The sequence below is a fragment of the Canis lupus genome, chromosome 2 (genome assembly GCF_003254725.2).
Source record: "Canis lupus dingo isolate Sandy chromosome 2, ASM325472v2, whole genome shotgun sequence".
Taxonomy (NCBI): Eukaryota; Metazoa; Chordata; class Mammalia; order Carnivora; family Canidae; genus Canis; species Canis lupus.
In genome coordinates, this window is record NC_064244.1 from 68851148 (window position 1) to 68874597 (window position 23450).

The 23450-nt window shown below is 48.0% G+C and overlaps 1 long non-coding RNA gene across 1 annotated transcript; it reads right to left on the bottom strand.

Annotated features, from left to right (window-relative positions):
- Window positions 1–9800: 9800 nt before the first annotated feature.
- LOC112660348 (uncharacterized) lies at window positions 9801–17548 on the bottom strand. Its single transcript, XR_003136864.3, has 3 exons — window positions 16462–17548; window positions 14311–14477; window positions 9801–12632 (listed from the first exon to the last, which is right to left on the bottom strand). It is a non-coding gene; the product is annotated as an uncharacterized LOC112660348 (long non-coding RNA).
- Between the last annotated feature and the right edge of the window lie 5902 nt (window positions 17549–23450).

Genomic DNA, 23450 nt, shown 5'->3' on the forward strand with positions numbered 1-23450 from the left:
AACATGAGGATAGTGCTGGTCCTTTCCTTAGAAGGTGTCCTGGAGGGATCCCTGGGTGGCGCAGCGATTTGGCGCCTGCCTTTGGCCCAGGGTGCGATCCTGGAGACCCGGTATCGAATCCCACGTCGGGCTCCCGGTGCATGGAGCCTGCTTCTCCTTCTGCCTGTGTCTCTGCCTCTCTCTCTCTCTCTCTCTGTGTGACTATCATAAATAAATAAAAATTTAAAAAAAAAAAAAAAAAAAAAAAAAAAAAAAAAGAAGGTGTCCTGGAGAATTAAGAAAATGATGGTGCACAATAAGCTTCCGAGCAATGTACAGTTGGTGCGATTATTATTATTATAATAACCATGGATGGAAGAGCCTCCCTACATCTGGAGAGCGGTCCCATTCTGCTTCACCCCCTCTGCTCTAGGTACTACCCTAAATACATTGTCTTTTTAGGGAGCTGCCTAGGGGAGGGAGGATGTGCTGTGTAGTTCTGGAGTTTGAAGTATATTTTCCCAAAGAAACATTGTTATTCATGGATGTTAGTAGTAGAAGCCATTATGGCTTTTATCTTGACTAATCATAGTCTATAGTAGAGTTTTATGAAACAATATATGTGGAGTTTCAAATAACGTATGGAACACAGTTCTAAGTTGTTGCAGAGAAAAACTAATATCCACCATGTACCTATTGTGTGATAGGTATTGTGCTAAGTACACTGCATATGTTATTGGACTTAATTTTTGCAGCAACCCAATGATATTGATGGCGTTAATCCTGGTTTAAGAGAGAAGTGATTAATGCTGAGAGAGGCTAAGTCATTTGCGCAAATTTTCTAACTATTAAATGTCGGAGTCAGAATTAAAACCCAGATCTTTATGATATACTGGACCTGCCAATAAAATCATGACCTTTTGATAGAGTTCCACTGACTATACAGCTTTGCAAAGAAAAAGGAATTAGAGATTCACGGGTTTCTGAGACTGCTGACATATACCACCTCCTAATGGCAGCTACTAGAATTGCAGGCCAAGTGCTTTGTAAAAACACATCCCTCTTCTGAGAGATCGCATCCTCACCTAGCAAAATGTGTCACCAGAAGGTTCTGGAAAGGTTTCAGGGAGGAGGTGAGAATGAATTCTGTCCTTGAGTTCAAGCATTGACCAGACAGTCTTGTGGATGTCACATGAGAAGGTGAAAAAGGTGGAGAGATTGGTCGCTAGTCTCACAGGACCAAACTATTGGATGGGGAGGGGAGTGGCCTGAGTTTCTAGCCTGAGTTAGACAGGAAAGGTACAAACTCGAGGGCAAGAAAGTGGAGAAATCAGCATTTATTAAGTACCAGCCTGTTAAGGCACATAAGGAACTTCATTTGGCCCTCGCTATCTACCCATGAAGTCATGTCTTCATCAGGGTTGTTTGCTTGCATTCCTTACCCATTTATCAGCAGCGCCACTTTCATGTGGGTCCTTATCTCCTTCTTCACGTTCAGTTCATGGGTGGGGATGCACCCACAGCTCAGAGGTGAGCCTCAGGCTCAAACCAATCCATTCAGACCATTCCTCTGGCTCCAATAATTGGCTCAGAGATAGGCATGTGACCCAACCAGAGCCACTGTTTTACCATGAGCCTTTTACTGGGGCTTCCGAAAAATATATTCTTGCTCTTCCCACTAAACTTGAACTAGATTCTTTCCACTGTACTTGAACCCAGAAGTTTATTTAGAGCTGTTGTTACTCAGGTGTAGGGTTGAGTAGGGTTGGCCCCAGCTGCTCTGCCTGTATCTCAGGTGTAGCCTGACAATGGAGACAACACATGGAAGGAGAAGTAGAATTCTGCTCTTGATGCCATCACTGGAGACCCCAGTAAGTTGTTCCTAACTCGACTCTAACCTTGCAAGCTCCTAGTACACCAATCATTGGATTAATCCTCTTTTTGCTGGACCCAGAAATGAATCCCAACTAGTTAGCAAACCCATAGAAAGGAACTCAGGTAGAAATAGGGTTAGGATGCCTTGATCCCAATGTAGGAGCCCACCAGGTATCCTGGGACCTGCAAGTCACCCGGGAGAGACTTTCTCTGACTCTGACTTCTCTGTGCCTTCCCACTCACTGGGTCCGCAGGATGACTCATCTCTGTTCCCTTTGCCTATCTTCTAAATTTCCTAGTAGACTTACTTCTCTGCTGGTGACCCAAGATAATAACGGCCTCTACTGGGGGGCTGATTGATTTGATTCTCTCCAGATGTTTAACTCTGCCTCCCTGTTCCACACTGAAATTCCCAGGACGGAGGATCTGATTTTTCCAGCTTGCATGAGGTGTCCATTCCAGGCCTGCTAAAGATTGGGGAGTGGAGAACATTGGAGGGGATTGGAGAAGATTCTTGACAGGCTTTGGGCTGGTAAGAAGATATGTGCAGGAAAAAAATAATTGGCATTTCTGCATAGATGGGAGTGGTAGTCCTGCTTTGCAGGTGCGGAAATGAGACTCAAATAGATGGAGTGATGTGCTGAGATCTTGCAGCAGGTGAGTTGTAGACTCAGGATTCATGCTTTGTTCTGCTGGACCCTGAACTCCACGGTCTTTCTACAATTGCCAGCCTCAGAGTTCTTCTGTGGGTTGGCCCCAGCTGCTCCTCCAGCCTGCTCACTCTGCCAGGTGACAGAGAAGCTGACTTCCCCAGGAAGGAAGGTTATCACCAGGGCTGGCAATAGGGAAGGCCCATATTCACCCCATATGGAGCACCTCTGACATTTATGGTTTTCCACTGGAGTGGGCAAGCCCTGGCTTCCCTTCCAGAGACAGGCCTGGGCAGTCAGTGCTGAATTATTTAACACAAATAAGAATTTAATTAAAATTTCATAGCAGTCGTTGTGTTTTACCCAAACAGTTAAATGATGGCCTTGCATTTTTGCCCGAGTCCAGCAGTCTCACCACTGAGATTTTCATGCGAAGCCTTCCAACCTCCACAAATCAGTTTTAATCACAAGTTCTCCCATGATGGTTGGGAAGTCTGAAGTGGGACTGTCTCCTGTAGATGCAGCATACAGTGACCGTCAGTTATGGGGACCTCTTGGGAGCGGGGCTGGGCTTTGACACATGTCTGCTGGCCACCGGGTCCTGGCCGGTGGTGCCAGAGATGATCTCAGACATTCACTCTGCAGGACTGACTCCAGGTACCTGCAGGCGGTCAGGGTGGCATAGACTCAGAGATTGCAAGCCATATCGGGGCAGAGAACTACTTGGACTTGCTCTAGAGAGAATCAGACTCTGTAGGGATATGATGGTGGGTAGCAATTATATCTCAATAAAACTGAAAAGCAAAACAAAACAAAACACAAAACCTCAAAAAGAAGAAGAATCTACATGGAAGGGGGAAGGCTGGGGATCTGGGCTGGAAACAGATCTAATCCTGGGGGAAGGACAACTGGATTCAGAGTCGGGAGTTGGGGTTCCAGGCCAAACTCTGCCTCTGGGTCTGTCTGGTGGCTTCTAGGTCCCTGTGGGCTTGGGCCCTGGACTTTGCATCTGCAGGATGAGAGGCTTTAGCCAGATGACCTTCACATCCCCTGTCAGCTCGAGTCTCAGCTCTAAATGGCCCTGCGTGATTGATGTTATCCTGGTCCCCACAACTGGCCATGGTTTTCCCAGCTAGAATCAGCCTCCTGCTCTGGTGTTGAGAGAACCTGGGGAGGATCTGTGATGGGTCTGGCACTCTCTGAATGGTGCTCTCCATGCCCCATCAAGGTCACCTGTGCAAGAGATTCCACCCCTCCCACCTGTCAAGGACATGGCTCTGGCAGCACTGTCCTTCTTGAGTTGTCAATGTTCCTCCCTCCATGGGTTCATCCTCATCAGGGCAAAACATGCCATTATGTCTCCCATCACTCATTCCTGCTACAAACCCATCGCATGACTTCGTTTTACTGTTAGTTTGCTTGACAGGGTTTTCTTTTCTTTCTTTCTTTTTTTTTTTTAAAGATTTTACTTATTTATTTATTCATGACAGAGAGAGAGAGAGAGAGAGAGAGAGAGAGAGAGAGGGAAGGAGAGAGAGAGACAGAGACAGAGACACAGGCAGAGGGAGAAGCAGGCTGCATGCCGGGAGCCCGATGTGGGACTCGATCCCAGGACTCCCGGATCATGCCCTGGGCCCAAGGCAAGCACTAAACCACTGAGCCACCCAGGGATCCCCCTTGACAGGGTATTCTATGCTCGTTCTCCCTTCTCCCCCACTGGGCACCTGTGCTTGTTGAGCTGTACCTGAGGAGCTCCTCTGCACCTGGACCTGCTTTAGATGGTGAGACCCCGGGCCTTGAACCTGAGGACATCCGTGGTGAGCCTTTGAGGGGGGGTTCCTAGGGACAGGGTGAGAATATTCTGTGTCCACTGGCTGATGAGTCACCAAAGCTCAGCCCAGATCCAGGGGGAGGAACGTGGGACCTGCCTTTCAGTGGAAGGAGTGTCAGCAAATCTGCAAACCTGTTTTAAAACTGCCATGGACTACAGATATCATTCTCATGCAAAGTCCTGTAGAGTTTTGGGTGTCTTCCTGCTTCTTAATATTCCTATCAAGGATAGAAAAATCTTGAGTGTCCTGGATGAGCTAAGAGAGCTGTGAGCACTTGTGAACCCTGGGCTTCATTTCTGTTCTGCAGTCAGAACCCCTGCTTTGGGAGCAGTTGCCCCCCCACCCCTCCACCCCCGCTGGTGGGAGTGATTCTGGGCTTTGGGCCATCAGAGAGATGGCAACTCCTCAGACTGAAGGAGGTGACAGTGGGTAATTGTTGCATATCGTGGGCACTGCTCTTCCTAGGGAACAGAGAGAAAGAAACTCTGTGGGCCAGATTGTGTGTCTTGGTTTCTCAAATTTTCTGTCTCATAATAAAAAAGTCATCAAACTTTGTCTGATCCTGAGAAGTTGAAATATTTCTGATCTGAGCAATTGCTAAACAAAACCCTCAATTTAATAGTGGGTATCCTGGAGGGGCGGGACTAGAGAGATGATCTGTATAAGTATCCACTAGATACTTATGTAATATTTGTTTAATAATATTTATATATTAATACTATACATTTAAAATGAATGCACACGTATATATATATGAATATATATGAATATATATATATATATATATTCACCGTGTCATGAGTGAGGGGTTTTTATAGTACAAAAGGATCCCATACTTTTGCACATTACAAAAGCATTTGCCAAAGGCTGTCTTGAAGTGCTGTGCTCTCCAGGGAGCAACAGAAAAGGACTTTGATTTTCAAACATTTTCTTTTCATGCTCCAATGCAACCTTAAAAGCATGTTAAATTTCTGTTTAATGTTCTTTTCAATCCAAACAGTGTTTTCTCAAGCTCTTAAGTACTGGACACTGTGCTCGGCACTAATGGGGGAAGGAGATAGATAAGACCCATATTAGAAGGGAAATGGGCCCTAAATGCTTTCACAGAGGTGGCTCTTAAAGAACAGGGTGCCTGGGAAGTTGGCATCAGAGAGACTCTGCACAATCCTGAGCATTGTCTGCAAATGTCACCAGCAGTTGAGGCCAGAGAGGAGCTTGTGGTGTCCCTGGGCGGGGGGCTAAGGGATGGGAAGTGGGGTTGATGGGGGGGTAGGGGCATCAGGGTTTGCAAGAGAGGGAGGAGAGAAACCACACTCACTTCCTCTGCTCTCTTCCCCTACTACTGCGCACACTTCACAAAAGTGGCAGTTTTTTGATAAAGGGGGAAAATGTTGACACAATGGCTTTTGAAGCTACCACAAAAAAAAAAAAAAATTCTCAAAAACCAGTGACAAGTCCCAGGTTCACCCTGGAAGGCAGGTGACAGGTAATGGCACCTGCAGGATTTTGTCTCCCTGTGAGCAGGCACTTTCCCTGCAATGAATCCCATGTCTTGGGTCATCCACCCTATTTTAAACCTGCTTATGCTTCTGATGTGGTGTGTGTGTGTGTGTGTGTGTGTGTGTGTGTGTGTGTGTGTGAGAGAATTCCTGGGAGAGGTATAGTTGTTTTTCCCTTTGTTCTATTTTTTTTTTTCTTTTTGAAGAGTGGCTTCTTTCACTTCGTGTTATGCATTTAAAGTTCCTCCATGTCTTTTGATGGTCCCATAGCCCATTTCTTCTTAGTGCTGAGTGAGTGCTATTCTGCTGTCTGGATGCACCACAATTTATTTATCCTCTTATCTACTGAAGGATGTCTTGGTTGCGTCTGAGTTTTGGAAATTATGAACAAAGTTGCTACAAACGTCCATGTGCAAATGTTATTTCCTTTTCTTGCCTAATTGCTCTGGCTAGGACTTCTAGTACGATGTTGAATATGAATGGCAAGAGAGGGCATCCTTGCCTTTTTCCTGATCTTAGAGGACAAGCTTTCAGTCTTTTATCTTTGAGTATGATGTTTCCTGTGGGCTTTTCGATATGGATTTTATTATGTTAAGGTACTTTTTTCTCGATTCCTAGTTTGTTAAGTGTTTTTTATCGTGAAGAGGTTCAGGGTGGAATTGGCTTATTGCTATGGTTGCCCTCAGCGATTCTTAGGCTTTACAGTCTCGTAGCAACACCTTGTGTGGGGTTGGTTTGCCAGCACAAAGTCTGTTCAGCCTGTAGCCTTAGGGTTTTTTTTGTATCATTTTTTGGAGATGGTCTTTTTGTGTGCTTTTGGTGGTCTTTCAGTCCATCCCTTTGCCTCTAGGCAGGAAAGCAGTGTTTCATTTTATAGATGAATCAGAGAGGTCCTTCTCCATATTCACTGTCAGGCAGTCAACATTCTGCCAAGAACCCTGATTTCCAACAGCAACAGCCATCATCGACCACAGTAATAGGAGCAGCCTGACAGCTACAGACATTGAGTGCTCATTGTGTACTGGCCATGTGCTGTGGGCATCCTAAGTCCCACCTAGTTCAACTCTCCTGCAGACTGATGAGGTGCGGACTCCCACTTTCAATTTATATTTTCATGGTGCTTTATTTTGTCAATCCTAGCACAATGACAATATATGCTTGTTTAAAAAGATTTCAAGCAACAAAGTGAGAGTCCTTGTCATCCCATACCCTTATTCCATTTAGCAGCTGAGGAAACTGAGGCATTTTCTACACAATGCTTTATTCCCCCATGAATGCAAGACTGGGCTCTCATGTGCCTGGTTTAGCACGAGCAGCTCAGTGACTCATGGGGAAACTGAGGCCCCGGGAGGTCTCTGGCAGTTGGAAACAATTGGTTCATTTGAACATTGTTTTTTACTCTGGGTCATTGTTGGTAAATCAGTATTCAATTGTGCCCCCTGGTATGGTGCCTTCTTCCCTGATCAGGGCTGAGAAAGAAAAACAGTCTTGATAAAATCTAAATAGGGGTGTTCTGAGAACCTTGGATGGAGACATGTGCAGGCAACTCATGAGGAGTCCATTAATTTGAGGCTGATGAATTACCTGGGCAGGTGTCTCTGCCACCAGCATCGTGACTCAGGGCAGAGAAATTACTTCCCTGGCGCTGGTTATCTGGAGCAAGCTGGTCCATTTTTCTCTTTTATTACCATTACATTTCAGGAGTGTGTCTGCTGAAGTCCCCCATCCCTCCCCCTTTTCCTAAATGTTGGATTTATTTGATGGCTCCACTAGGCTGGTGCTGTGGGCCGAGCATGCCCTGCAGGAAGGAAGACTCCATCCTGAGCCATGCCCGCCCCAGGGTCCTCCCTATGGATGTGACCTGTGGTGGCAGGCCAACCAGCCATTCATAACCGTCATCCCACCACTAAGGCAGTGGTGCCACGAATTCTCTTTCCTTCCCTTACTCTGTGGATGGCTGAGTCCAACTATGAGGCAGCTATGAATGGGCTGAGGTGGGGAATCTTTGGGGTGTGTGTGGGAGGGGGCATCTCCAAAGGAGACCCCAAATTCTTTTGGGGTGAAATCTCACATCTGCCCAGTGAGAGTCCGAGTCCTGACTGAGGAGGACATGCTGGGGCTCTGAGTCTTTCTTAATACTAATGATAACTAGGGATCCCTGGGTGGCTTGGTGGTTTGGCACCTGCCTTTGGCCCAGGGCGGGATCCTGGAGACCTGGGATCGAGTCCCATGTCGGGCTCCCGGTGCATGGGGCCTGCTTCTCCCTCTGCCTGTTGTCTCTGCCTCTCTCTCTCTCTCTCTCTCTCTCTCTCTGTCATGAATGAATAAATAAAATCTTAAAAAAAATACTAATGATAACTAACATGGTTGGTGCTCCCTTTTTCCCAGGCTGGCTGTCACATGCTTCACCCAAGTTACCTCCCCCACTCCTCATGACAGCCGCACTTTACCAGCAAAGTACCAAGACACAGTGAGGGGAGCACCTTGCCCAAGGGCACAGAGACAGGAAGTGGCCAGAGCTCCAGCTTAGGCAGAGGACCCCGCAAACTTTGCAGGAGAGGGGAAGAACAAATGCATGAAGGGAAGTTCCTGAGCATTAGTCCACACAGCCCATTGTCTGTGTCCACAGTGGGGGAGGCACGGGTAAGAGGCAGCCCCTGTTTCATTCCTGTTTCGATGGTTCATTCATTCATTCATGCATGTGTTCATTCATGCATTTATTCATGCATTCCTTCATGCATTCATTCACTTGCAAGTCTATACCGAGCACCCATTGTAAGTCTGGCTCTGGGTGAGATACTGGTGAGACCGAGGTGAAGAAAACAATAATTCTGTCTTCATGGAGCTCAGAGACAAGCAGGAAAGATAGAACACTGGAAAAGTCAGGATGGTAGTGGCAAGGGGACTGGATGACTGCAAGGAGGCCACCCTGAGGGGAGTGGGGTCTCTCTTCCCCACCCCTAGACTTGCTACAGCCAATAGGAAACCATGAGGTCAGTGCCCATGTGCCCTTGTGCCTGTTCACGTGGTCAGAACCCTGTCTCCAGTCTGAGCGAGCCGGGACTAATCCACTGAGGATGAGGAGCCGTGGTGCCCTGCTGTCCCCTCGTGCAGCCGGCCAGACCCGGCCAGCCCGCAGGAGACAACTGCCCCGCCGAGCCTAGAGATTCGCTGACTCTCAGAACTGTCAACTAGATCAAAGACTGTTGTTAAATCACGACGTTTTGGGGTAGTTTATGTTGCAGGGGGAGGACACTGAGACCCCGGACCTTGGCATAGGTTTTCCTGAGAGAACTCAGCCACGGTGCAAGGCTGCCCAGTGCCACGATCAACATGTTATGATATGGTTTATAAAGCTCAATGCATCAGTAGTTAAGAAAGAAGTGTATTCTTGGGGCACCTGGGTGGCTCAGTGGTTGAGCACCTGCCTTTGGGTCAGGTGGTGATCCTGGGGTCCTGGGATTAAATCCCTCATCAGCTTCCCTGCAGGGAGCCTGCTTTTCCTTCTGCCTGTGTCTCTGCCTCTCTCTCTGTGTCTCTCATGAATAAATAAATAAAGTCTTAAAAAAAGTGTATTCTTTCTTATAAACTCCTGGAGTGAACTATCAGGGGCTCATGTGATGGCTCCACCATGCTGGGGACCAAGATCCTTGCATTTTGTTGCTTTGCCCTTTCAAAGGTGTTAATCCCATCCATTGATGAGATATGCCTCACCTCCGGGTCCACATTTCAGCCAGTGGAAATGGGGAAGGACAGGACATAACTTCAAGGATATAACCTGGAAGTTTCATGTGCACATGCACACGGGCACACAAACAAGCATGCGTGCCAATGACTTCTGCTCACAGGCCATTGGCAGAACATGGTCACATGACCTTACCTTGCTGCAGGGAAAGCTGGGAAATGTAGTTTTTTGTTGTTTGAAGCCGTGTAGCCAGCTGACGTTTGAGGTTCTCTTTTTTTTTTTTTTTAAGATTTTATTTATTTATTCATGATAGTCACAGAGAGAGAGAGAGAGGCAGAGACACAGGCAGAGGGAGAAGCAGGCTCCATGCACCGGGAGCCCGATGTGGGATTCGATCCCGGGTCTCCAGGATCGCGCCCTGGGCCAAAGGCAGGCGCCAAACCGCTGTGCCACCCAGGGATCCCTGACGTTTGAGGTTCTATTATCAAAGAAGATGAACATACATTGAGGGGTACAAGGTGGGCTCTGCATAGTGTTTCTGGGACTCGAGGTTGGGGTTGGTAGTGGGAGGGAGAAGAAGGTGGATCCCTTTCATCTTGCTTTCCTTGCCTCCTTCTCCAGGGCCTCCTTCCTGCTCCTGTGAACTTTCTCAGCCTCGACATTGATATGATTCTTTCTTGCTTTAATTTGGCTCTTTGCTTATAAACATTAGCTCTGGGATGCCCCAAGCTAGTGAAACCAGCCTGCAAGTTTAGACAGCTTCGATCCTGAGGGTGCCATACCCACACTGATGGAGTTTTCTCCATCTCTGATAATGAGTCCTGAAACTCCTGGAGTCGGTAGAATCAGGGAATTCAGGGACCAGAGGAATCATCAAAAGCATTTAGACGTGGACCATGCCAACATCGGCCACATAATAAAAGTCAGTGTTTACTGGGTGCTCACTGCCCAGCAGGTGCCACACAAAGGGATTCAGGGGTCATCTCACTAAGCTTCTTAACAACTTGAGAGGTAGAGGCTGTTATCCAATTGTGCACACGAGGAAAGTGAGGTTCACAGAGGCAAAGGCGTTTCCCACCGTCACGTAGCATTTGAGCGACTGACCCATAACCAGCAGTTGGTGCTGCCCTCCTCTTCCTCGCCCTCCCTTTATGGCCTCTGTCCTATGGCTCTTGGGGTGCTAGATGGTTCTGGGTCAGCCAGCCAGCCTGTACCAGCCCAGGAGTTGGCGAGGAAAAATGGTTATTGGACCAACACTCTTCCTCCCTGACGGCCTGGCTCACTCAGGGAGCCAAAGCACAGATCCCATGGATTTGAGCAAATCGAGATGGTGTCCTGTAGCGGCATTTTGATCACAGGCTGTCCAATGAGTCCCCCTTGCCTCCTGGGAGATATCTGCCCAGGAAACCAGACTTGCTGCCCCATCAAAACGCTGCCACCTCCCCTGCCATGACCCATGCAGTGTTGGGATTAACTGGCAGACACAGACTCATTGTTTCTGACAAAATGGTGACTTCCTCGGGGACCCCGGGGCTCACCCGCTTCAATCGTGGCACTGCTATATGTCACAGCCCCTGAGCTCTCATTTGCTCTTGTAGGTTATATTTGAGCCAGGCTGCTTCCTGATGGTAAGCAAGCAGCTGTTGCAGGGGGTCCTGGGTCTGGAGCGCGGGAAGCAGCAGGACAGGAACACAGAGTGAATGAAGCAGAGCTGCTGCTCTCAGGGGGCAAACAGCCTAGAGGGGAGTCGCCGGCTCTTCAGGAGCTCAGGGCTGGGCTGAACCAGGTGCCGACTCTGCAGCCAGGAGGTGTGAGATGGAGCCCTGCATCCTCATCCTCCTGCTGTGTGACTTGGGCACATCCCTTGCCCTCCCCAGCCTCAGTGTCCTCATCTGCAAAGTGGGGACAGCGTGGGTTTGCTGGGAGGGATAGATGAGCCGCCCACGTGCAGAAATGACAGGGTGACCCCTGCAGAACTGGGAGTCTCCTGCCCCACACCCTCCCTCACTTTACCATCGAACAACCCCACAGACTTGCCTGTTGTCCTGTGTAGGGATCATCAGCCCCTGAGAGGCGGGAAGGGGCCACCCTGGTCCCCAGGTCACTGCCTGGTGGGAGGCTGCCTGCTGCACAGTGTCAGAGCTGAGTACTGGGCCAGCGTGTGAGTGCTCTATGGGGGTCCAACCCACCTGGGCACCCACAAGGGTGTCCCAGTGGGGTTGATGGCTGAGCTGAGTGTTGACGGAGACACTAGGAGGTTAGCAGGAAGAGGAGGAGGAGATGCACCAGGCCAAGGGCCTGATTTGCTCAGGAACCTCAGGGGTTCAATGGAGAAAGTGGTTCCTCTCACAGGACAGAGGCCAAGAGCTGGGTTTGGGGGAGAGAGTGGAAGCCGGAAGGTAGTGACCCCTGTGCCAGAGAGGGGGGCTTGTGAATTATCCTAGCACACTGGTGTCTGGTAAAGGGCCCTACCCATATGGTCAGATTTGAATTAGGATGAGTCCTCTGGGCCCTGAGAGGGAGAGGCTGGGGCCAGGAGTCCGGGAGGAGCCAGGCCCAGCTCACCAGGAGATGGTGGGGGACACAGGCAGGGCAGAGGGGAAGGTGGTCTTGAGGGGAACTCAGGCTTCATGCTTAACAGGGCTTCACGATTGATTCCAAAGCAGGGGAGGACTGAAGGTGACCCCAGGTTTCGGATCTGGGAGGTCTGGGTGGGTGGTGGGTGGTGGAGCCATCATCAAAATGGGGACCAGAGAAGGAGCAGGTTCAGGAGGGAAGGGGGGCCCTGACAGGCTCACCACGCCCTTTGTGGGTGCAGCTGGACCACGAGCCCCATGAGACTGCCTTGGTCTGTCCCCTGTCTCAAGACTCAGCTCTGTTCATGTGTTCCTCAGGGAGCAGCGCCATGTGGGGCTCGCTCAGTGTTTGCTGGAGGAAGGAAGGAAGGAAGGAAGGAAGGAAGGAAGGCAGGCTCACAGAGTAGCACCTCATCCTTAACAGGGCCACTCCCTGGTGTCAGCAGCTGGGCAGGGCCAGAGGGTGCAGGGCAGTGCAGGTCCATGGCACAGGTCAGCGATGGAGCTGAGCGTCTGTGGAATCTGTGACTCCAGCCCTGGGGATGTGAAGGCAGAGGTGGTGGCAGATGGGAGCCAGGGGAGGCTTTGGATCTGATGAGATGGGGTAACCAAGCCTGGCAGTGAGGCTGAGTCCTTCTAAGATGAAGGAAAGGGACATGATGGCAAGTGGCCCTGGGGATGTGAGATTCTAAGAGCTCCTGGTGCACAGTAATGAGAAAGAATGACAACCTCCTGCTCCCCAAACCCTCCAGGGAAAAGGACCGCCACTGCCATTCTTGTGACCTGGCTCTGGCCCCTCTCCCTCCCTCGATGCAGCTGGAGAAGGATGACTTATAGGGCTTGTTTCCATCTGCCCAAAGTGAGGGGATGAGCTGGAAAATGGAGCAAACCCAGAGATGCCTTCGGAGCTGGGTCGTCAGTCACTGCAAGCCCCTGCCCTGCACCCATCCCTTGTTCCCCCAGTGCAGGAGGGCCCCAGGGCCCAGGGGACTATGCTGAGCATCACACTTGGGTCCCTCCCAAACCCCCACTGTCCTGCAGAGTCCTGCGCTCCCTGGCTCCTGCCTGGACCCTGCCCAGTCCTCCCCCTCCCCCTAGATCTGCCCCCACAGTGCCCTGGAGTGTTTCTAAAGCCCAGCTCTGATGGTGTCATGCCTGTGTCCTGTGGGATCCTCATTTCCTACTTGGGGAAGCCACTCAGCATCGTGGGCATGATCAGGAACTGTAGTCCAAATCTAGTGTCTGCCACCCGCTACTAGCTGTGTGACCCTGGGCATGTTACTGAATGTCTCTGAGCCTTATTTCCCTCATCTACAAACTGGAAATAATAATATCCACCTAAAGGGTGGCTGTGAAGATAAATGAGATCAGACACATAGAATGCTTAGAACAGTGTCTGATGCCTGCAAGCTTGAGGCATGTGCTGACTCATGAATATATTTTTCTTTTTGTCTGGTTGGCATTTTCTTTTTTTTTCTTTGGAATCAGGCTCTGCTCCCATCCCTGACTATCCATCTTCAGACCGCCCAGTCAGGCGAGCCAGTGCCTTTCCGTTTAAGCTCAGCCACAAGGAGCAAGTGGGGTTCAGCCAAAGAGCTCTGACCTGCACCGGGCAGGTCCGCCCCTGCGGCTGAGCTGGTCCCTTCCTGCTCCTGGACCTGAACTTTCCACCGCAGCCCCACTGACTGGTCCCTCGAACATGCACTGTTCCTAACCTTATGCCTTCTTTCCCTCGAAGCCGCCTCTCTCTGGAATTCTCCATCCAAATTCTTGTTCTGCCCAAATGCTGCACATCCTTCAGGACCCCAGGAAGCTCACAGACCTTGACCTGTAGGTCAGGGTTTCTCAAGACTCAGCTCTATTAACATTTGGGCTAGATCCTTCTTTTTTAGGGGTGGGCTGTCCTATGTATTAGAGGATGCTCTGCAGCATTCCTGGTCTCTGTTTCCTACATGCTAAGAGCATCCCTGAGTCATCCCTAATTTTCATCCCTGATTGAAAATATCTCCAGAATTTGCCAGATATCCTCTGAGGGGTGGGGGAGCAGAATTCCCCTTGGTTGAGATCCACTGGTATAGGGGAAAAATAGACTTTGGGGCTGAGATAGAATCTTTGTCCCTGTTCCACCCTTTACTTGCTGCGTAGCCACAGACTTATTTCTGAGCTTCTCAGACTTGGTTTATTCATCAGGCTAGTGCAGATGGTAGCACCTACCTCACAGCGTCCGGAGATGGACCAAATTGGTCATTCATGAGAAGTCCTGGACTGCTCAGTAAATATCAGAGGTTGCAATTGGCTCACAAAAGCCAGTGCTGCCATGGCGCTTCACCTCCAGAAGGGCAGACACCAGCCCCAGTGAAGTCTCACCCAGCAGCCTCCCTCTGGGAAAGAGAAATAGAGAACATTCTAATTCCAAAGTGTAAATGGCAGACGCTTGGGAAGATTTCTGGAAATAAACACTGTGCAGTGGAGAAGAAAGGAAGGTGGGAAAGAAAGGAGGGGTGGAGGTGGAGGCCCAATGTTTACAAATTGAGATCTCACCCCTAAAAATCAGATTTCCCTTTCTCCTAAAAATCAGGATGTCTGACCACCCCAGATGGTGGGGGGCAGTGGGCTGCAGCTCGGCAGCTTCTGCCTCCAGTCGGACCTCACTTGGGCTCTCTGCTTAGACGGCACCCCTCCCGATACCCCCTCGGTTCTGTGGCTGAGTGCAGCACAGCGTCCACCCTGGTGTGCTCCTATCACCTGAAAATGTCACCCCCTGACCTTGGGCTGGAGAATCAGCCCTGACATTCTGTCATTGTCTCAGCTCAAATGTTGCTTCTCCCGAGAGGTCTTCTTTGGCCACCTGAGACCAACCCCCCTCGTTTGATCTTCATCACATTGCTCTTCGAGGAAATAGCTAGAGCGAATGGGCTGGCTGCCCCTGGGCCAGGCTTCACAGCAGCGGTGGGGCCGCTGGAGGACTGTCCTCACACTCAGTGTGGAGCAGGATTCATTCCTAGCCAAAGGCCGGCTGAGCAGCACAGGACACAGGATGCTGCTTCCCGCCTCTGCACAAGCTGGTTTTGTAAAACTCAACCTGATATGCACGGAGCCCACTATGCTCTCTCTTTTGGCCAAAATAAGTAGAGTCCAGATATCTTTGAGGTCACATTCGCTGGTCCTTTGAAGTGAACCTAAGACAGGCCCAGCACATAGTAGGTCCTTCGTCATCACTTCATCACTGTGGTAGCTGAGGAAGAGGGGTCAGGAGGCCTGGTTCTGACTCTGTTCTCATGGTCTGCGTGTCTCTCCCCTTGTCCCGGCTCTGTCCACGAGGGCAGTCAGGCACATGCTAAGCCTGTTCTCCAAGTTCCCTCACTTAATCCTCCCATGACTCCTATCAAGCAGGCTCTTAGATTCACCCCGTTTCCCTGGGAGGGACTGAGGCTCCCAGAAGCTATTGAGAGACTCCAAGCCAAAAGTTAAAAAACAAACAAACTTCTGTTAAATTTCTTATTACAAGTCATACCCCAAATTTCAAACACCAGTGTATGGATTATTTTTCCCCACCCCAGTCCTGCAGGGGGGATCATTTCCCATTCAGACTCTAAGTGCCCTTCATGAACCATGGACTTCTGTTGATTACTTTTAAAATTTTTACCATCAATTGTCTATAGTCTTTTTTTTTTTTTTTTAAGTAATTTCCACTTTGGTTTATTCTGGCTTGAGTTCCACCAACCCCACTCCTCAAGAAAAGAAAACAATACCCATCCCTCTGGCTGCAAATTACTAGTTCAACCTCCATAGGTAAACTCAATATAGAAAAATGGGAAGATACAAGACTCTTATCACCTAGAAACAACCAAGACTAATACCATGATGTGTTTTCCTCTCTCGAAATCCAGAAGAATAAAAGCCAAACACGATGAGGGTAAAACTCCAAACATGCACGCAGTTCAATGTGGAATTTTTATTTTTTAAAAGATTTTATTTATGAGAGAGAGAGAGAGAGAGAGAGAGAGAGAGGCAGAGACACAGGCAGAGACACAGGCAGAGGGAAAAGCAGGCTCCCTGTAACTCGATCCCAGGACCTCAGGACCACTACCTGAGCCAAAGGCAGATGCTCAATCACTGAGCCACTCAGGTGTCCCCAATGTGTGGAGTCTTTTTAACAATCTTTTAAAGAAATGAAATAAATCATTTTTTTAAAAAGATTATAAATGACAGGAAAATTGGCCATTATAAATGTTGAGCCAACATTCTGGGTAGGAAACCTGTCCTGCGGGAAGGCATGCATACAGACTGTCTACAAACATACCAAATACCAAGAGCGATGATCTCGGGGTACAAACCTCGCGTGCGGTACTCAGTACTACTGACCTTCAACAACAAACATGCGCTGCTGTTAAGGATCCGGAGAAAAATAATGCCCTTCGGAAGACGGACAGTGGGAATCTTATATTTCTAAGTAATGAGGCTCAGGGGCTCCCAATAAGTTCTAGATGTTTGGTTTCAAAGGCAAAGTAACAGGCAATTGAGGCTGTGGAGGCAGGGTGTGGTGTACAGGTGTGTGTGGGGGCACCTGCAGGGTGGAGGGGAGGGGCACCAAAGGCCCCTTTGCCAACCAGCAGGGGTTGGCATTGGCATTATGACACTCCCTGGCTGATGCTAAGGCCCCACCCGCCCCACCCCCGCCCACGATGCAGGTGGCATTGTGATGCTCCTGGCGGGGGAGGGTATCTAAGGCCCTGCCGCTACTGGCCTGGCCATTTCGCCTGCAGCCACCGGGAGCTCAGGACCGAGCACAGAGCTCAAGGCGACAGGGGGCCATGGGAAGAGCGGTGTTGATCAGGCTTCAGCTGGGGCTGCTGCTTCTGGCGCTGCTCCTGCCCCAGGAGAGCTATTTACAGGCTGCTACCACGCTCGCTGCTGCCACCACAGCCGCTCCCACCGGGTCTGCCGTCTGCGTCCTCCAGTCGACTGTCCATGTGGTCATGGTTTCCCTCTTCCTCCTTCTACGTCTTCACTGTTGAGAAAAAACCGAGGCCGAGAAACATCTTCACTCCTCCAACTCCTCTTCTAAAACCCAACCCCAACAGCTCCTGTATATCTAGCGTGGTAAGAAAAACACCAGGCCCTGGTGAACTCTACTAATTTCTCGGTGTACTTTACTGTGGCAGACCGTGTGGCGAATGTCAAAGTTGGTTCGAAGACCTACTGACGACGTTGACTCCCTATGGCATCTGTGGAGCTTTGTGTACAAGACTGAAAGGAGAGCTGACAGCCAAGATTAGCGAACCATCTTGCTCACGGGGGCTTCAGGAATATGGACTCTTAAAACTCGGCTATGACAATCAATTTCACCTTGATCTAGAAAAAAAATAAGGGGGGGATGAGAGGTGGAGATGTTTCATTTTGATTCACCAAATCTGTAAGGCCATTAAAACCATTTGGTAATATGAAAGCTTCTGTGATTCTTTTTATGAGTGTTGGAAGGAGCCTCTCCAGTTGCTACTGGAAGTTCGTGCTAATTTGATGCTGTAAAGTTTTACATTACTAAGCTTTCGCTGTTTCCTTGGGAACTGAACTCTTTTCCTGTGTGGTTTTGGATTTAACATTACATTTGACTTTGTATAGAGTAATTGCCATGTGTCAGAGTAGTGATGGATTGGGATGTACCCCAAATCCAAGCATAATGAGTAAAATTCCTTGTAAGGGAATTTTTTTGAAATTTACTTATTTGAAAGAGGAAATGGGGTGTGAGAAAATGGGGTGTGGGGAGAGAAACTCAAGCACACTCCCCGCTGAGTGTGGAGTCCGACATGGGGCTTAATGTGGGGCTTGACCCCAGGACCCTGAGATCATGACCTGAACGAAGACAGATCCCACCACTCCTGCGAAGGCCCTTATAAAGGCAAATGGTAGACTCATGCCATCGTCCCATCGTCCCATCCAACAAGAGTGCTGGATTCATTAGCTACTATACTTTAGCACATGAAAGAATTGAAGTACATCCCCATGTGCTAATTTTAAAATGCTGCTTTTCATAAACAGATAGATGGGACCCTGTTTTCTCTGAGTCATGCTAACAAGAGTCCTACATCGAGGAGGGAGGTGGTGGCTTTTCTTCATTTCTTGGGAGCAATGACACTTACTCCAAACACCATCTCTAGTCACACAGTTGGACCCATAGTACTTAAAGACCTGGATGGCCACGAGGGGGGTACTAGGCAGTAATCTGACAAAGCACCCACACAAAATTGTGGGTCCCTCCCAAATTCATGAAATTGTGACCTCACATGCTGCTCACAATCATCTGTGACCATATCACCAGACCCACCATCTTTCAGCAAGCCTTTCGTGAGGGATTTTTCTATTGGCTTATTCATTTTTTGGATGTAGATTTTGGAGGTTCCTCTCTGGTTTACAACATATGACTTTAACATCGTATTATCTGTCTGCAAATACTATCGCACCACGTCACGGGTCATGGAAGAGCCTGACCGCAGTATGCCTTCACGTCTGCCCCCCTTCCTCTCACCCATTGTGTTCCTGCCTTAACTTTGCCACATTCTAGATTCTTCAGTACATTGTTAACACTTTTGGCTTTAAAGGATGACCTTTTCAGGAGAATTTCCTGAAAAATCTTTTCTATTTATTCACCTATTTACCACTTCCGGTACTCTTCATTCATTTGGGAGAAATCTCAGGTTTCATTTGTTGGCATCTTCCCTCCTCTTCGCTGTCCAGTCAACTGACAAGCCCATCAGAGGCATCTCATTTCGGTGTTTTTCATCTTGTAGCATTTTCTTTTGGTCCTTTCTTGGGATTTTTCTCTCTGCTTATACTGCTTACCTGCTCTTGCGTGCTATCTACTCTACCTGTTAGAGCCCTTAGCATAGATTCAGGGTTGTTTTCAATTCCAGGTCAGATAATTCCAACATCCCTGCCATGTCTTGTTCTGATGCATGTTCTGTCTCTTTAAATTGTCGCTTTTGTTTTTCTTGCGTACATACCTTACGTTTTTGTTCTTGATAGCCTACCTACCTCATATCCTTGGTAAAAGGAACTAAATAGGCCTTTAGTGAAGTGGTGGTGAGGTGTGGGGCAAGGGGAAGGTTCTGTAATTCCATATGGTTAGGGCTCAGTCTGTTAGTGAGACTGTACCTCTGGACCATAAACTTCCTATATGTTTCTTAGTTTTTCTTCCCCTCACAGGTGGGACAAGATGGCTAGAGATAGAATGGAGGGAGGTGGGTATTTCCATTCCTCTGTACCAGGCTCTGATAGTACCTGCTGGGGCAGGCGAAGCTCTGTTTTTTTGGGAGGCCAGGCTTTGCTAACAGAGTTCCCCAGGGCCTTTCAATTTCAACATGTTCCCTTTCCCCCTCCCCTGCCAGAGCCATGAGGGGACCTTTCTCTACTATTTACTGAGAACTCACAAAACTGCGGGTGCTCTCCCACGGCAGAGTTCCCTTGTAGCTTTAATTCCCAGGGTTGTCCACCGTGAGCTTCCAGCAATTCAAGACAGTTCAGGTTTTCCTACTCAGGCACTGGTTTCCATACTGGTGTCCACCCATGAGTTTCTGCCCAGGGTAGCTGTGATGACCTATAATGCCTGTCTGTCCCTCCAGTCTTGGGGGCAGTGGTTTGCTTTATGTCCTCATCTGAGGATGTCTAAGAAAAGTTGTTAATTTTTCAGTCTGCTCAGCTTTTTCTTCTTTGGGATGGAGTATGGACATCCAGTCTTCTTACATATGGAGCCAGAAGTCCCAACTTTTCCTTCAACCTAAAGAAATCTTTTTGTTTTTAAAGATTTTATTTATTTATTTGAGGAGAGAAATAGAGAGTGAGCATGAGTGGGGAGGGGGAGAGGCAGAAGGAGAAGGAGAAGCAGACTCCCTGTTGAGCAGGTCGCTTGACACTGGGACCCTGGGATCATGACCTGAGCTGAAGGCAGATGCTTAACTGTCTGAGCCGCCCAGGTGCCCCTAACTGAAAGAACCCTTGTTAACATTTCCTGTAGGGCAGCTCTGGTTGCAAAACATTCTTTGGCTCTTGTTTGTCTGAAAAAGGTTTTATTTTGCCTCCATGTATGGAGGATATTTTCTCTGAAGATGGAATTCTAAGTTCCTAGGTTATTAATTTTTTTGGCATGGCAAAGATGTCATTCTGCAGTTGCTTAGTTCTTTTTGGCTTGTGTTGTTTCTGACACAAAATCTGTGGTAATTCTTATATTAGTTCCCTGCATATAAGGTATCTTACTGCCTTGCTTAAAAATTTTCTCTGTCACTGTTATTTTCAGCAATTTCTAATGTGTGCTAGTGTTGTTTTCTTTGTATTTACACTGTTTGGGGTTTTTGAGATCTGTGGGTGTGTACATTTATAATGTTCATAAAATCATATTTTACTGGACAAAATTCAATCTGTAAGTACATCTTCTATGCTTTCCTCCCCGTTTTGGAACTCCAGTTTTGCAGATGGTAGACCTCTGATACAGTCCCACTTGCTGATGCTCCATTCCTTTTTTTTTTTCTTGTAAATTGTCTTCTCAAGATGCCTTAGTTTGCACAGCTTTTACTAGTCTAGCTTCATGTATGCTCAACTTTTCTTCTGCAGCGTCCTTTCTGCTGCTGTTCCCATCTAGAGAAATTTTCATTTTGCTTCCCCTGATTTCTTTTTAATAGGCTTCATTTTTCTCTTCATTTTGTACATATTTTACTTTAGGGCTGTGAACTTATTTAAAAGATTTTATTTATTTATTCATGAGAGACAGAGAGAGAGAGAGAGAGAGAGAGAGAGAGAGAGAGAGGCACAGACACAGGCAGAGGGAGAAGCAGGCTCCATGCAGGGAGCCTGACATGGGATTCAATCCCGGGACCCCAGGATCATGCCCTGGGCTGAAGGCAGCGCTAAACCACTGAGCCACCGGGGCTGCCCTGAACTTATTTATATATAGTTTTTTCCCTCCCACTTTTAGTTTTTTCATTTCTTCCCTCCTCCCTTAGGTGGGAGAACTAAGTCTCTTTCTCTGTAGTTCTGATGTCATAACTGTATATGACAGTTATTTTAAAATCCTAGCCTGCCAATTCTATCACACTTGCTATTTATTGGTTGGTTTCTCTTGTCATCTTCTTTTTTCTCCTGGTGGTTTTGAGTCACATTTTCGTGTTTCTTGATGTGTCTGGTAACTTATGATTTCATGCTGGACATTTTGAGTGTTTTGTTTTTGAGTTTCTGGTTTTTGTTGTCTTCCTTTAAGGAGTATTGAGATTGTTTTGGCAAGTAGTTGAGTTACTTGAAAGTCATTTTGATCAATTTGGGCTTTTTGTAGCTTTTTAATGATAGACTAGAGTTGCCTTTATGTGAGGACTTTTTAGCCTCACTTAAAAAAAAAAAGATCTTTTTGAGAGAGAGAAAGAGAGAGAGAGAGAGTGAGGGGAGGGGCAGAGCGAGAGAATCCTAAGCAGACTCCATGCTGAGCACAGAGCCTGACATGGGGCTCGATCTCATGACCCTGAGATCATGACCTGAGCCTAAACCAAGAGTTGGAATCTCTACTGACTGAGCCATCCAAGCATCCCAAGCCTCATTTCTAAGGTGTTGTCCTTAAAAGGCTTTACTTATTCTCCCAAATATTCAATGAGGTCTCTCTTTACCCTGGATGGTCAGATTCAAGTGCTGCACAGCCCTGTGAACACTGAGATTTGTGCTCTGAAGTTATTCTCTGCTTGGTTGCATGGACTTTCATCTTGTACTTGCACAACTTGGTGGTCAGGAATAGACTCAGGAGGCCACCTGTGCAGGTTTCTGGAATTCTTTCTCTGTGTAGTTCCCTGTTCTCTGCTCCTGTCCCTGCAGATTCTAGCCATCTCTGTCTCCCCAAACTCAGATCTGCCTCTTCAACTCAGCGAAACTAGTCTTGTCTAGCTCCCTTACTCCTCCTTAGGCTGTGGCCTGAAAAAGTGCCTCCAGGCTGGAAGCTGGCGTGGTTTTAGGACTCATCTCATTTGGTTCCCTTCTCTTAGAGATCACAGTTCTTCACTGCTTGTTGTTCAACATCTGGCATAGCTGCTTCATGTGTCCACTTCTTCATTTACTTTTAGGGATGACCAAAGCAAAAGTGAAAAGTGTAGGTTTTTAGCATCGAACATATTTGAGTTTAAGGTTTTGCTTATTTATTCATGAAAGAAAGAAAGAAAGAAAGAAAGAAAGAAAGAAAGAAAGAAAGATAGATGCAGAGACATGGGCAGAGGGAGAAGCAGGCTCCCTGCAGGGAGTCCAATGCAGGACTCGATCCCAGGACCCTGGGATCATGCCCTGAACTGAAGGCAGATGCTCAATCACTGAGCCACCCAGGTGTCCCTTGAGTTTAGATTCTGGCTCTGCCACTTACTTGCTGTGTGACCTTAAGCATGTCACTTGGCCTCTCAACATGAATTTTCTCCTATGTTAAATAGCCTCTGCCTCTCAGTATTATTGGAGGGCTGAAATGACATAATGTGTGTAAAGGGCAGCACGTGTCTGGTGCATAGTAGGTAGGTGTTCAGTAGATGAAAAGCATTATTGTGTGTAAGAATGGTCCCCAGGCTTCTGCAAGATGTCACAATACCTAAATCCTGGTGATGAGGCTCCCAGAAGACCAGCATCTCTCTGCAGCCCTAACTGACTGCTCAGTGATGGATTGTACTTTTAAATATTTAAGCAAGGCTTGGCTGCTCTACATTAAAAGTTAATAAGTTTCTATTGAGCTCCTGTCAGCTAATTTTCATATCTTGGCACTGACCCATTCAAAGTGTGGTATCTTCTCAGGTGGCTCTAAGGGGCCTGTGGGAATTCCAAGGTGTTGCTACAAAGGAGCTGTCTCTAGACTCCCATTCCAAGGCATGAAGGGCTTCCCGAATCTTCCTACCAGCTCCTCCCTCCAAGTTCCCAGGAAATCAGAGTCTTTCATGATAACTCGCTTCCGATCACAGTTAATGTGGGAACTAGAGTTTCAGAAGGCAGGCCCTGGAGGAGGCATTAATCCCCCCTGTGGCGGGAGCTGCCAGGCCAACCTTCAAGGGGGTGAGAGGGAGGATCAGGAAGGAGAAGGGAGATGAAGTGAAGCTTCCAAGCAGGTCTGTTTACTCCCCTTTGCTCTGGGTTATCTTTAAATGGAATAAAAATACTCCCTAATCCTCTTTATCTCAGTTCAGTGCTTCTAGAGAAGAGATACTTGACATTTAAGGTTGTAGGAAAAGGGAAAAAAAAGTACCAGTCTGAGAGATACATAATATTCAGTGGAAACCATAGAATGGAGACATTTCAGGGAACTCCCATTAGGAGCCTCCTTAATGTTTCCAGAAAAAACTGGATGGAGAGAAAGC